Source organism: Aquarana catesbeiana, linkage group LG11, assembly GCF_042186555.1.
Source record: "Aquarana catesbeiana isolate 2022-GZ linkage group LG11, ASM4218655v1, whole genome shotgun sequence".
NCBI classification, from domain to species: Eukaryota; Metazoa; Chordata; class Amphibia; order Anura; family Ranidae; genus Aquarana; species Aquarana catesbeiana.
This window is the reverse complement of record NC_133334.1, coordinates 26,808,148-26,820,970: the sequence shown is the minus strand read 5'-3', so window position 1 is coordinate 26,820,970 and position 12,823 is coordinate 26,808,148. Positions and strand designations below refer to the sequence as shown.

The 12,823-nt window shown below is 42.4% G+C and overlaps 2 protein-coding genes across 2 annotated transcripts in view; one reads left to right on the top strand and one right to left on the bottom strand.

Moving 5' to 3' along the window:
* Window positions 1–967, bottom strand: part of LOC141111899 (serum amyloid A-5 protein-like) — a 9,828-nt gene extending 8,861 nt beyond the window's left edge. Inside the window, exon 1 of the mRNA XM_073604109.1 lies at window positions 856–967. The gene's annotated coding sequence lies outside the window, so the exon portion shown is untranslated. The remainder of the gene's footprint in view (window positions 1–855) is intronic.
* Window positions 1–12,823, top strand: part of SAAL1 (serum amyloid A like 1) — a 165,567-nt gene that overhangs the window by 76,876 nt on the left and 75,868 nt on the right. The window lies entirely within an intron of this gene.

Below are 12,823 nucleotides of genomic sequence, written 5' to 3'. Positions count from 1 at the left end.
GCTCTACTGTCCGCTGAAAACGGGTCACGGAAGTACAGAATGAACGGCACTCCTGTGATCCATAGGGGAGGTACAGCCAAACTAGCTTTGCCTATACTTCTCGAATGGAAAAACATACAAAAAGAAAAGATGTATACACTTTAAAAAAAAAACAAAAAAAAAAACAGGCAGATGGATTACTCTGCCATCACGTTTCTGTTTTCTAAATCCTAAATCTAATTAACACAAAAATATGCAGCTGGGGAGCGGGGGTGGAGACATTGAGTGCTAAAAAATAACAGAAATAACATGGCATAGCTAAAAATGTTGTTATTTTAGTTTTTGTAGAACTAAATTAAAAATTTAGAGATGGGGGGGGGGGGGGGTGTTGGCATTCTTGCCTAGTCCCAGCATTGGGTGGGAATTCTCCTCAGTAGGACATAGAGGGAATAATGTGGAGGGGGTTTTAATCCCGCCCTCTGTCCACTGTTGAAAATAAATAAATGTATAAAGAAAACAAAAAAAAGAATAAAAAGGAAAAAAGTTTCTATTCGTTTTTAATTATGGATAGTCATCTGCTTTGTGAATTTGTCAGAATCAGCTGGTGGAAATGCCTTTTTAATTCATGTAATATATATATATATATATATATATATATATATATATATATATATATATATATATATATATATATATATATATATATATATATATATATATATATATATATATATATAAAATTATATATATTCTTATATGTGCAAAATGCATAAAACTGAGTTAAAAAAATTAATAAAATTGGCACGTTTACTGAGAAGAACATCAGACGTGTGTTAGTAAATTTGTAGTAAGTATAATAATGGTGTAGAAGCTCACCTAGATTGGGGATGTGTCCTGTGCTCCTGTCTTGGGATGTCCTCCTCCTCTCCTGTCCTCTTATTTATTTGGGAGTTGGGGGGTGGGGAGGGCTGTAATGTTTACTTTTTTTTTTTTTTTTTTCTTGTGGGTGGAATTCCTGTACATTTTTTTTTTTTTTTTCTTGTGCCCCCTGCTGGGTATGGTGGGCACCGCACACGTTCTGTCCATCATTTGTCAATAGGGGAATTTCCCGGCTGGAACAATTGGACTTTACGACCTTTCAACCTCAAAGGAGGAAAGTCGTAATCCAGTAATTGGGGGAAATCCCAGCCAAGGTCCAGAGGAGACGGATTGCAACTTTTGTTTTGTTTGCTGGATGAAATTTGGGAATAGTACAGATGGTGTACAGGGTGTGCCGGGCAAATCCTGGCTGGGATCAGTCTGCCACATGTAGATGTAACACATAAGACTTGCTTCACATTTGTGCAATGCAGGAACGCACACAAAATCGCACTCCTTCCCGCAACACACACAAGAAAAAAAAAAAAAAAATCTCTTGCAGGTGACTGTGCCAGTAATTCCTAATGATACCCCAATCTCACACCAACATGTATAGTAAGGGGGGATTTAATAAAACTCGTGCAGAATCTGATGCAGCTGTGCATTGTAACCAATGAGCTTCTAACTTCAGCTTGTTCTATTCAGCTTTGACAATAAAACCTGAGAGGCTGATTGGTTTCTATGCAGAGCTGCACCAGATTTTGCACTCTCCAGTTTATTAAATCCCCCTCCAAAGTATGAAAAAATAGTAAGAAGAAACTGTAATCCTTGAAGTGTCGTTTATTGGTACATCAGAGTGACAATAAAACAATAAAGTTGACGCGTTTTTGGCAATAGATTTAGTCGTAGCTAGTTTGAAACAGATATGGCAAGAGATATATACAAGCTCCACCTCTACATAATTGGCCTATCAGGTTAGTGTCACAGAAAATTAGCATATTTAAAGAGGAGGACCCATCAAAAAAAAAAAAAATTAAAAGTCAGCAGCTACAAATACTGCAGCTGCTGACTTTTAATTGGACACTTACCTTTCCCTGGGTCCAGCGATGCGGGGGATCAAAGCCCAAGTGGTTGGTGACTACACCTGTTTTCAGCCGGCGAGAGGAAAGGAAGACCGTAATAAAAGTTGTTGAGCCTAAAGAGAAGTGTGTAAAAATGCTACAAGAGATGTTAGGACCTTATTATTCCAAGGGAAAAATGTATTCCTTAGGAGAAAGTGAAAGCGTGGACTAAGAGATTAAAGTCAAGATTTATGGCAGGATCAAAAAACAAAACAAAAAATATATATATATATTTATGGCAGGATCAAAAATGTATGGCAGGATCAAAAAAGAAAAAAAAATGTCAGGATCAAAAAAAAAAAAAAGGGGGAGAGATTCACAAGTGATTGGTCAAATATGTCAGGAGGAAAAAATAGAAGGCAGAAGACAAGCACAGAAGGAACCTGAAAACGACAAAATCTAAAGCAGGTGAACAATATCCCCAAAATATGATGCAACTTGGTGTATATAAAATATAATACAGTATCTCACAAAAGTGACCCCTCACATTTTTGTAAATATTTTATTCTATCTTTTCATGTGACAACACTGAAGAAATGACACTTTGCTACAATGTAAAGTAGTGAGTGTACAGCTTGTATAACAGTGTAAATTTGCTGTCCCCTCAAAATAACTCAACACACAGCCATTAATGTCTAAACCGCTGGCAACAAAAGTGAGTACACCCCTAAGTGAAAATGTCCAAATTGGGCCCAAAGTGTCAATATTTTGTGTGGCCACCATTATTTTCCAGCACTACCTTAACCCTCTTGGGCATGGAGTTCACCAGAGCTTCACAGGTTGTCACTGGAGTCCTCTTCCACTCCTCCATGACGACATCACGGAGCTGGTGGATGTTAGAGACCTTGCACTCCTCCACCTTCCGTTTGAGGATGTCCCACAGATGATCAATAGGGTTTAGGTCTGGAGACATGCTTGGCCAGTCCATCACCTTTACCCTCAGCTTCTTTAACAAAACAGTGGTCGTCTTGAAGGTGTGTTTGGCCTGTGGCCCAGTCTCAGAAGGGAGGGGATCATGCTCTGCTTCAGTATGTCACAGTACATGTTGGCATTCATGGTTCCCTCAATGATCTGTAGCTCTCCAGTGCCGGCAGCACTCATGCAGCCCCAGACCATGACACTCCCACCACCATGCTTGACTGTAGGCAAGACATACTTGTCTTTGTGCTCCTCACCTGGTTGCCGCCACACACGCTTGTCACCATCTGAACTAAATAAATCTATCTTGGTCTCATCAGACCACAGGACATGGTTCCAGTAATCCATGTCCTTAGTCTGCTTGTCTTCAGCAAACTGTTTGCGGGCTTTCTTGTGCATCATCTTTAGAAGAGGCTTCCTTGTGGGATGCCAGCCATGTAGACCAATTTGATGCAGTGTGCGACGTATGGTCTGAGCACTGACAGGCTGACCCCCCACCCCTTCAACCTCTGCAGCAATGCTGGCAGCACTCATACGTCTATTTCCCAAAGACAACCTCTGGATATGACGCTGAGCACGTGCACTCAACTTCTTTGGTGGACCATGGTGAGGCCTGTTCTGAGTGGAACCTGTCCTGTTAAACCTCTGTAAGGTCTTGGCCACCGTGCTGCAGCTCAATTTCAGGGTCTTGGCAATCTTCTTATAGCTTAGGCCATCTTTATGTAGAGCAACAATTCTTTTTTTCAGATCCTCAGAGAGTTCTTTACCATGAGGTGCCATGTTGAACTTCCAGTGACCAGTATGAGAGAGTGAGAGCGAGAACACCAAATTTAACACACCTGCTTCCCATTCACACCTGAGACCTTGTAACACTAACAAGTCACATGACACCGGGGAGGGAATGTGGCTAATTGGGCCCAATTTGGACATTTTCACTTAGGGGTGTACTCACTTTTGTTGCCAGCGGTTTAGACATTAATGGCTGTGTGTTGAGTTATTTTGAGGGGACAGCAAATTTACACTGTTATACAAGCTGTACACTCACTACTTTACATTGTAGCAAAGTGTCATTTCTTCAGTGTTGTCACATGAAAAGATAGAAGAAAATATTTACAAAAATGTGAGGGGTGTACTCACTTTTGTGTGAGAATACTGTATGTGTGTATGTATTTGTGTGTGTATGTATATGTGTGTGTGTGTGTATATATATATATATATATATATATATATATATATATATATATATATACATATATATATATACACGAGCACTACTGGGAGAGGTTAAGAAATGGGTTGCCACCTTATAACAGGAAGTGCCTTCATATCAGCATGTTCGAAATAATATTTATTCGTTTAATAAAACTGCATATTTAGAAATATTGAATGTAACTTGGGTGCGTGAAAGTGATGGGGCTGCTGCACAGCCCCTGGATTGCATCCATCTGACAGCTTGTGTAAAATCCCCACCTGACACACATCGGTGGCAATCTAAAAAACAAACATTCTTTCAAGCTACCATGTAAAGTTCCAAATGATTATTGAGGACAGCTTGTCACAGCAGGTTGTCACAGCAATTAACGCATGGGATTGCAACCTTTAATCGCATAGGATTGTCATTGCAATGCCCCGTACACACAATCGGACATTCCAACAACGAAATCCTGTTTTTTTTTTTTCTGAAGGATGTTGGCTCAAACTTGTCTTGCATACACATGGTCGCACAAATGTTGTCGGAAATTCTGAACGTCAAGAACGCGGTGATGTACAACACGTACGACGAGCCGAGAAAAATGAAGTTCGATAGCCAGTGCGGCTCTTCTGCTCGATTCTGAGCATGCGTGGAATTTTGTGCGTTGCAATTGTGTACACACGATCGGAATTTCCGACAAGGGATTTTGTTGTTGGAAAATTTGAGATCCAGATCTCAAATTTTTGTTGCATGAGGCAAAAAGGAAGTTCTGGACAGCCGCACTCCGGAATACAGCCTTTATTTGTAAAAAGTCCAACAGATACAAGCCACAGCAAAAAAAAAATGGGACAAACGAGCTGACGCGTTTCACACTTAACAGTGCTTAGCCATATGACTTTTTACAAAGTGCATAGGATTGCAATATACTTATTGGAGTTAACAGTGTCAATATTGAATGAGGTTGTAGCATTGATCATGTCCCATATGCTGGTGTCAACCCAGTAAATAAAATGCTGCACTATACGAATGTACGTTTTTATATAACCTTCACATTCAATATTGACACTGTTAACTCCAAAAAAGTATATTGCAATCCTATGCAGTCACATGTTATACGTGTATTATAATCCTATACGATTGAAAATTGCAATCCCCATGCGATAGTTATGCCGCGTACACACGGTCGGAATTTCGAACAACAAATGTTGGATGTGAGCTTGTTGTCGGAAATTCCGACCGTGTGTAGGCTCCATCAGACATTTGTTGTCGGAATTTCCAACAACAAAAATTTGAGAAGGGAAGGGGATCACCGCATCCAGGTGGAATGTAGATATAGAACTCTCCTCGTAACTGAAACACCAGGTGCTGGCTAAGCATATAGCAACATGAGGCAAAAAGGAACTTCTGGACAGCCGCACTCCGGAATATAGCCTTTATTTGTAAAAAGTCATATGGCTAAGCACTGTTAAGTGTGAAACGCGTCAGCTCGTTTGTCCCATTTTTTTTTTGCTGTGGCTTGTATCTGTTGGACTTTTTACAAATAAAGGCTATATTCCGGAGTGCGGCTGTCCAGAACTTCCTTTTTGCCTCATGCAACAAAAATTTGAGATCTGGATCTCAAATTTTCCAACAACAAAATCCCTTGTCGGAAATTCCGATCGTGTGTACACAATTGCAACGCACAAAATTCCACGCATGCTCAGAATCGAGCAGAAGAGCCGCACTGGCTATCGAACTTCATTTTTCTTGGCTCGTCGTACGTGTTGTACGTCACCGCGTTCTTGACGTTCAGAATTTCCGACAACATTTGTGCGACCATGTGTATGCAAGACAAGTTTGAGCCAACATCCTTCAGAAAAAAAACCCAGGATTTCGTTGTCGGAATGTCCGATTGTGTGTACGGGGCATTGCAATGACAATCCTATGCGATTAAAGGTTGCAATCCCATGCGTTAATTGCTGTGACAACCTGTGTGCCTATACACAACTTTACAATCTTATGCGATAAAAAATTGCAATCCCTCTGCGACAATTCCAATGACAATCCTGTGCGATTAAAGATTACAATCCCCATATGTTGTGACAACCTGTGTGACACAACTATATATATAAAGTGCATCCACATCGATAAACAAAATAACAAATATATCGTGCTTAACGTGCTCTTAGTGCAAAATTATTCATGCATTAAAGTGCCTTAAACAGAATGCAACGTCCATTCCTATTTCATTCCACCTTATAATTCTCTTTACAGATAATAAAACAACATGTACTCGTGTCCACTCTTGTGCTCCCCCTTAGGTGTATGTGCTCACCTTAGAGCGTGTGACCTCGCACCTAAGCTTGGTCAAAACACGCTTTTAAACCACCTCTGGGTTTGTAATCAGCATTCAGATCCTTGGCTGGTTACTTGCACATGTATCCATATAGAAAACAGAGGAAACTCGATAGTGTAAATATCGTTTTTTTTAAATTTATTAAGAGATGACAATCTCCCCTATAATAGGGTACTCACATTTCATGGGTGCTAAAGTGCACCATTCTATACAAGCCAGAAATTATGACAAGCGCTGTACTGTTGTGTCCTGTCCTCTGCTGAGACACTTGGCCGTCTCGCATACCGTCCTGTCCCCTCCCCAACGCGTGTCGATACCGGGAAATGACTTGAGAATTCCCCCTGAGGAAGATATGTCATTTCCCGGTATCGACACGCGTTGGGGAGGGGACAGGACTTTTTTTTTCCTCTTTTCCTTTCTTCTTCCTTTTTCCTCTCTACTAATCCTCCTTTCTTCTTCCTTCTTTCTTTCTTTCTTTCTTTCTTTCTTTCTTTCTTTCTTTCTTTCTTTCTTTCTTTCTTTCTTTCTTGTTCCCTCTTCTTCCTTCTCCCTTCTTCCTTCTCCCTTCTTCCTTCTTTCCTTCTCTCTTCTTCTTTCTCTCTTCTTCTTTCTCTCTTCTTCTTTCTCTCTTCTTCCTTCTCTTTTTCCTTCTCTCTTTTTCCTTCTCTCTTTTTCCTTCTCTCTTCTTCCTTCTCTCTTCTTCCTTCTCTCTTTTTCCTTCTCTCTTTTTCTTTCTCTCTTCTTCCTTCTTCCTTCTTCCTTCTCTCTCTTCTTCCTTCTTCCTTCTCTCTCTCTTCTTCCTTCTTCCTTCTCTCTCTCTTCTTCCTTCTTCCTTCTCTCTCTCTTCTTCCTTCTTCCTTCTCTCTCTCTTCTTCCTTCTTCCTTCTCTCTCTCTTCTTCCTTCTCTCTCTCTTCTTCCTTCTTCCTTCTCTCTCTCTCTTCTTCCTTCTTCCTTCTCTCTCTCTTCTTCCTTCTTCCTTCTCTCTCTCTTCTTCCTTCTTCCTTCTCTCTCTCTTCTTCCTTCTTCCTTCTCTCTCTCTTCTTCCTTCTATCTCTCTTCTTCCTTCTCTCTCTCTTCTTCCTTCTTCCTTCTCTCTCTCTTCTTCCTTCTTCCTTCTCTCTCTCTTCTTCCTTCTTCCTTCTCTCTCTCTTCTTCCTTCTCTCTCTTCTTCCTTCTCTCTCTTCTTCCTTCTCTCTCTTCTTCCTTCTTCCTTCTCTCTCTTCTTCCTTCTCTCTCTTCTTCCTTCTCTCTCTTCTTCTTTCTCTCTCTTCTTCCTTCTCTCTCTTCTTCCTTCTTCCTTCTCTCTCTTCTTCCTTCTTCCTTCTCTCTCTTCTTCCTTCTCTCTCTTCTTCCTTCTTCCTTCTCTCTCTTCTTCCTTCTCTCTCTTCTTCCTTCTCTCTCTTCTTCCTTCTCTCTCTTCTTCCTTCTCTCTCTTCTTCCTTCTCTCTCTTCTTCCTTCTCTCTTCCTCATCTTTTGTTCTTCTTTATTCTTCCTATGACTTCTAATGCAACACTTAAAACAAACAGCACACCAGCATAAAAATTTTAATAATCTCATGCCTCCCAGCTAACGCATATGTGCAGCGTCAAAGAGGGTGGGCTTTAACTGTCGCACATATGTGTCTATAGGCAGCTGAGGTTTACATGTTGAGAGCACGCTCCCTGCACGGTGATCAAGCTGTCATAGACAGCTCCCGGTCTCTAGTAATGATTGAGCTGGGCTGTCATGTGACCATTGTGACAGCCAATCACAATAGTGATGTGATCAGGAAGTCTGTCTTGCCCTCCTGGGCATAATGATCCTGTTGAGGGCACTTCAGGGGGGAATCAGTTAAGCAATAGTAAAGACCGGAACTTGCTGTGTTTGCGATATTGTTTGTCATAAAAATCATCATCCGGGAAGAGATCCGCTCATCTCTCTGTACACAAATCTCTATAACTAATCCCGTTATAAAGCATGCTGCCACTTATGTGGCGTGCGTCATCACTGACGTGTTTCAAGGGCGGACCCTCTTAAAGCACCGATTAAGAGGGGTCCGCCCTTAAAATTTGTCCGAGTGACGCACGCCGGAGACAGCGGTTGCATGCTTTATAACGGGATTAGTTAGATTCCCAGTCTGGAGAAAGCAGCAAAGCTTTGAATTCCATTGCTCTCATATATAATAAAAAATACTAACTATAATAAAATATTAATATAATTGATCTAAGTGGGAGAACTTTGACATTTTCCTGCACAGTGCTGCCACTTTTGTATCAAATTGTGTGTTGTAGTGCGCTGCCTTTAAAAGAAAATGGTACATGCACCTTTTCTGGTGCATTACAGTCCTTTATATGCATGGGCTGCCTTAACGCCACGCATGTTAAGTGAGCACAGTGCAACAGCGTGAAGAGGCCCCAAAAGTATGGGCAGACCTGACCTGCATTTCACTTCTGCAGTCCGCTTGGCTACTTAAACATCTCAGCATTTGGCAGCAGAGAGAAGGACAAGAACTCCTCCTCCCGATCCTGCGCTAGTCTCTTGCCCCCTCACCATCTCAGCAGTCGGCTGCAGAGAGGAGGACAGAACTCCTTTTTAGAGACCTGCACCTCTCTGTTCTGTCGCAGCAACACCTCGTCTCTGCCTCACAAGTCTCAACATTCAGCTGATTCCTGCCCTCCTCTGGTCCACCTCCACACTTGGTGTAGCGTCACATATGGCGACCCATCACATTTCGCTACCCGCTGGAGTGCGCATGCGCGACGCCGCCATATGCATTCCAACACTGTTACGACAAAACTCCACCCCTAAGTCCAGGTTCAAGCCCCACCATCCAAGTGGACATAGAGGCAGATTATAATTATGCTGAGCGAAGCGAGGCCGTGCCCGAAGCGTGGCGAGCGAAGGGGAGTTTTGTCGTATATATGTGTTGGAACGCTAATGGCGGCGTCGCGCATACGCACTCCAGCGGGTAGCGAAATGTGATGGATCGCCATATGTGAGGCTACATCGGCACGTTCCGTTTCCCACCCCAGCTTCTTCCCAGCAGCAGCACAAGGTAAGGGGGCTGGCACTGTGATCTAAGGGAGGGTTGGGGGACTCTTGACTTCTGACGGTGGGTGGGCTGGTGGGTGGGCTTGCTCTGGACATCTAGTCTTATAGATACAACCGGCCCTTTTGAGGACAACCGTAGTTCTGATGAGGCCTGAGATGAAATTGAGTTTGACACCCCTGCCTGCCATAACTCATTGACTCTCATGAATTGTGCGCTCACCCACTTTTATTTTCTCATAAAGTGTTGACTGTAGTGCGCTAGGCCTGTGTGCCCGCCTTGTTTGTATTTTTCTTTTCAGGCCAAATAGTGTTCATTCAGAATAATGAATCAGAAAAAATACCACATTATGACCACCAAACAGAGCTGACAATCAAAGTAAATAAGTAATTTGCTGTGATCATCGGCTCCCTCTAGTGGCCATAATGCCGTATTTTCCTGATTCAGTCTAATACAGCACAGTGGCTAAGTAGTTGGCACGTCCACCTGCCATCATTAGGGTCATCGGTGCCAACCACGGCACTACCGGCCTGCAGTTTGCATGGTCTCCCTGTGCCTGTGTGGGTTTTCTCCCACACTCCAAAGACCTGCTGGGAGGTTAATTGTCTCCTGTCTAAATTGGCCCCAGTATGTGTATGTATGGGTGTAAGTTAGGGACCATAGATTGTAAGCTCCTTGAGGGCAGGACTGATGTGAATGTATAACCATTTAGGGCTCGACAAAACCCAGGCGCCAGGTCGCAATGGCGACTAGAAACTGCGTCCTGGTGACTGGGCTACACCGCAGCAGCTGGGACGTGCCCCCGCGGGTGCGGGGACTTCAGCTGGGTTTTGAGGCCTGCTGGAGCAGGATACACGCTTTCTGCTCACCTCCGACATCATCTTCCCAGTTTTGGCAGCTGGGGTTGAGGTTGCGGCTTGATTGGTCACCCCCTTCCTGTGGACGGGGAGGGCTGCCTGTCAGTGGCATCTTACAAAATTGGTGAGGTTGAAAAAAGACACAAGTCCAACCTATGTGTTAGACATCAAAGAAATCCTGGACAGCCGCACTCCAAAAATATTTGCCTTTTATTCAATAAAGTGTCATCCAAAATACAGGTCACAGCAGAGTGGAACAATGCTCACGCGTTTCGCACTGCACAGTGCTTAAGCGGTGATGCTCTCTCTCCAACCTATGTGTGTGGTTATATGTCAGTATTACATTGTATATCCCTGTATGTTGTGGTCGTTCAGGTGCTTATCTAATAGTTTCTTGAAACTATTGATGCCCCCCGCTGAGACCACCGCCTGTGGAAGGCAATTCCACATCCTTGCCGTTCTTACAGTAAAGAACCCTCTACGTAGTTTAAGGTTAAACCTCTTTTCTTCTAATTTTAATGAGTGGCCACGAGTCTTGTTAAACTCCCTTCTGAGAAAAAGTTTTATCCCTATTGTGGGGTCACCAGTACAGTATTTGTAAATTGAAATCATATCCCCTCTCAAGCGTCTCTTCTCCAGAGAGAATAAGTTCAGTGCTCGCAACCTTTCCTCATAACTAATATCCTCCAGACCCTTTATTAGCTTTGTTGCCCTTCTTTGTACTTGCTCCATTTCCAGTAATCCTTCCTGAGGACTGGTGCCCAGAACTGAACAGCATACTCCAGGTGCGGCCGGACCAGAGTCTTGTAGAGCGGGAGAATTATCGTTTTATCTCTGGAGTTGATCCCCCTTTTAATGGCAATATTCTCTTTGCTTTATTAGCAGCAGCTTGGCATTGCATGGCATTGCTGAGCCTATCATCCACTAGGACCCCCAGGTCCTTTTCCATCCTAGATTCCCCCAGAGGTTCTCCCCCCAGTGTATAGATTGTATTCATATTTTTGCCACCTGTAAAAAAAAAAAAAAAAAAAAAAAAAAAAAAAAATCCCAATAAGCGTATTGTGATTAGCTTACGTAAAAGTTATAGCGTCTACAAATTGGGATATATACTGGGTGTATATAATGTCATTTTTATTTATTTTTTTTTTATTATTTTTTTTTTATTATTTTTTTTATTATTATTTTTTTTTTTTTTTTTTATACTTGTAATGGCGATCAGCGACTGCGATATTGAGTCGGACACTAAGGCCCCTTTCACACTTATACGACTTGTCCCACGATTTTTGTACTGCAAAATCATATGACAAGTCATTCTCCAATGATTTTCAATGACTACCATTCATATTGTGCCAACTTCAAAGCAGTCCCTGCACTACTTTGGTCCAACTTCCATGCGAGTTGATGTCCATAGACCTCAATGTTAAACCCTCAAGTAGCATGCAAATCGCACCTGAATAATATAGACACGATTTCAGTACGACTTTGTGAGCACAAGCTGAGAATGGTTAATGCCAGAGTTGTGGCAAAGTCGTACAAAGTAGTACTGCTCCCAAATTGCGGTAAAATTGCGCGACTTTGAAGTCGCACATGTGTGAAAGGGGCCCTTAACTGACACTTTGCGGGAACCAGTGACACTAATACAGTGATCAGTGCTAAAAATATACACTGTCACTGTACTAATGACACTGGCTGGGAACGGGTTAAACCTCTAGGGTGATCAAAGGGTTAAAGTGGTGTTCTGCCAAAAAAAAAATTAGAAGCCCAGCAGCTACACATACTACAACGATTTCAGCTATTCTGTGAGAGAACAGTGTGAGTAGCAGCTGAGGAAGCCGTGTGCTTGTAGTTGGCTGTTATTTTTTTGGTTGGTTTGTTAATATGGATCCCATGATGAGCGTGTGTGAGGAAATGTGTGAGGAAGTGTGTGAGGAAGTGTGTGAGGAAGTGTGTGAGGAAGTGTGTGAGGAAGTGTGTGAGGAAATGTGTGAGGAAATGTGTGAGGAAATGTGTGAGGAACTGTGTGAGGAACTGTGTGAGGAACTGTGTGAGGAACTGTGTGAGGAATTGTGTGAGGAAATGTGTGAGGAAATGTGTGAGGAAATGCTCTTGATGTTGCTTTTGCTAAGGCTCCAAAGACGTAGAAAATAACTTGAGAGGACCAGAGTTCATCGCTACTGAACACATCCATTGATGGCTCAACGTATGTCCACAGGATACATTTCTAATATCTATGTTCAGCTGTGTAATTACCCAGAGAAATGTTTAAATTTTACACAAATGTCAATTGCCACCTTTGACGTTCTCTTGGAAAAAGTTAGACCCCATCTAGTTCTCATGGACACCAACGTGAGGAAAAGCGTGCCACCAAGTCATGTATTGTACAGCATGATTGGCTGATGAGGGGAATATCACATGGTATATCGAGCTTGCAGGCAGTGATAATTGAGTTTTTGGTTTGTTTTTAGTCCTCATGCACACGGACGTTTTTACAGCTGCTTTTTTGAGCTTTTTTTGCAGCTTAAAAAGGCCTGTC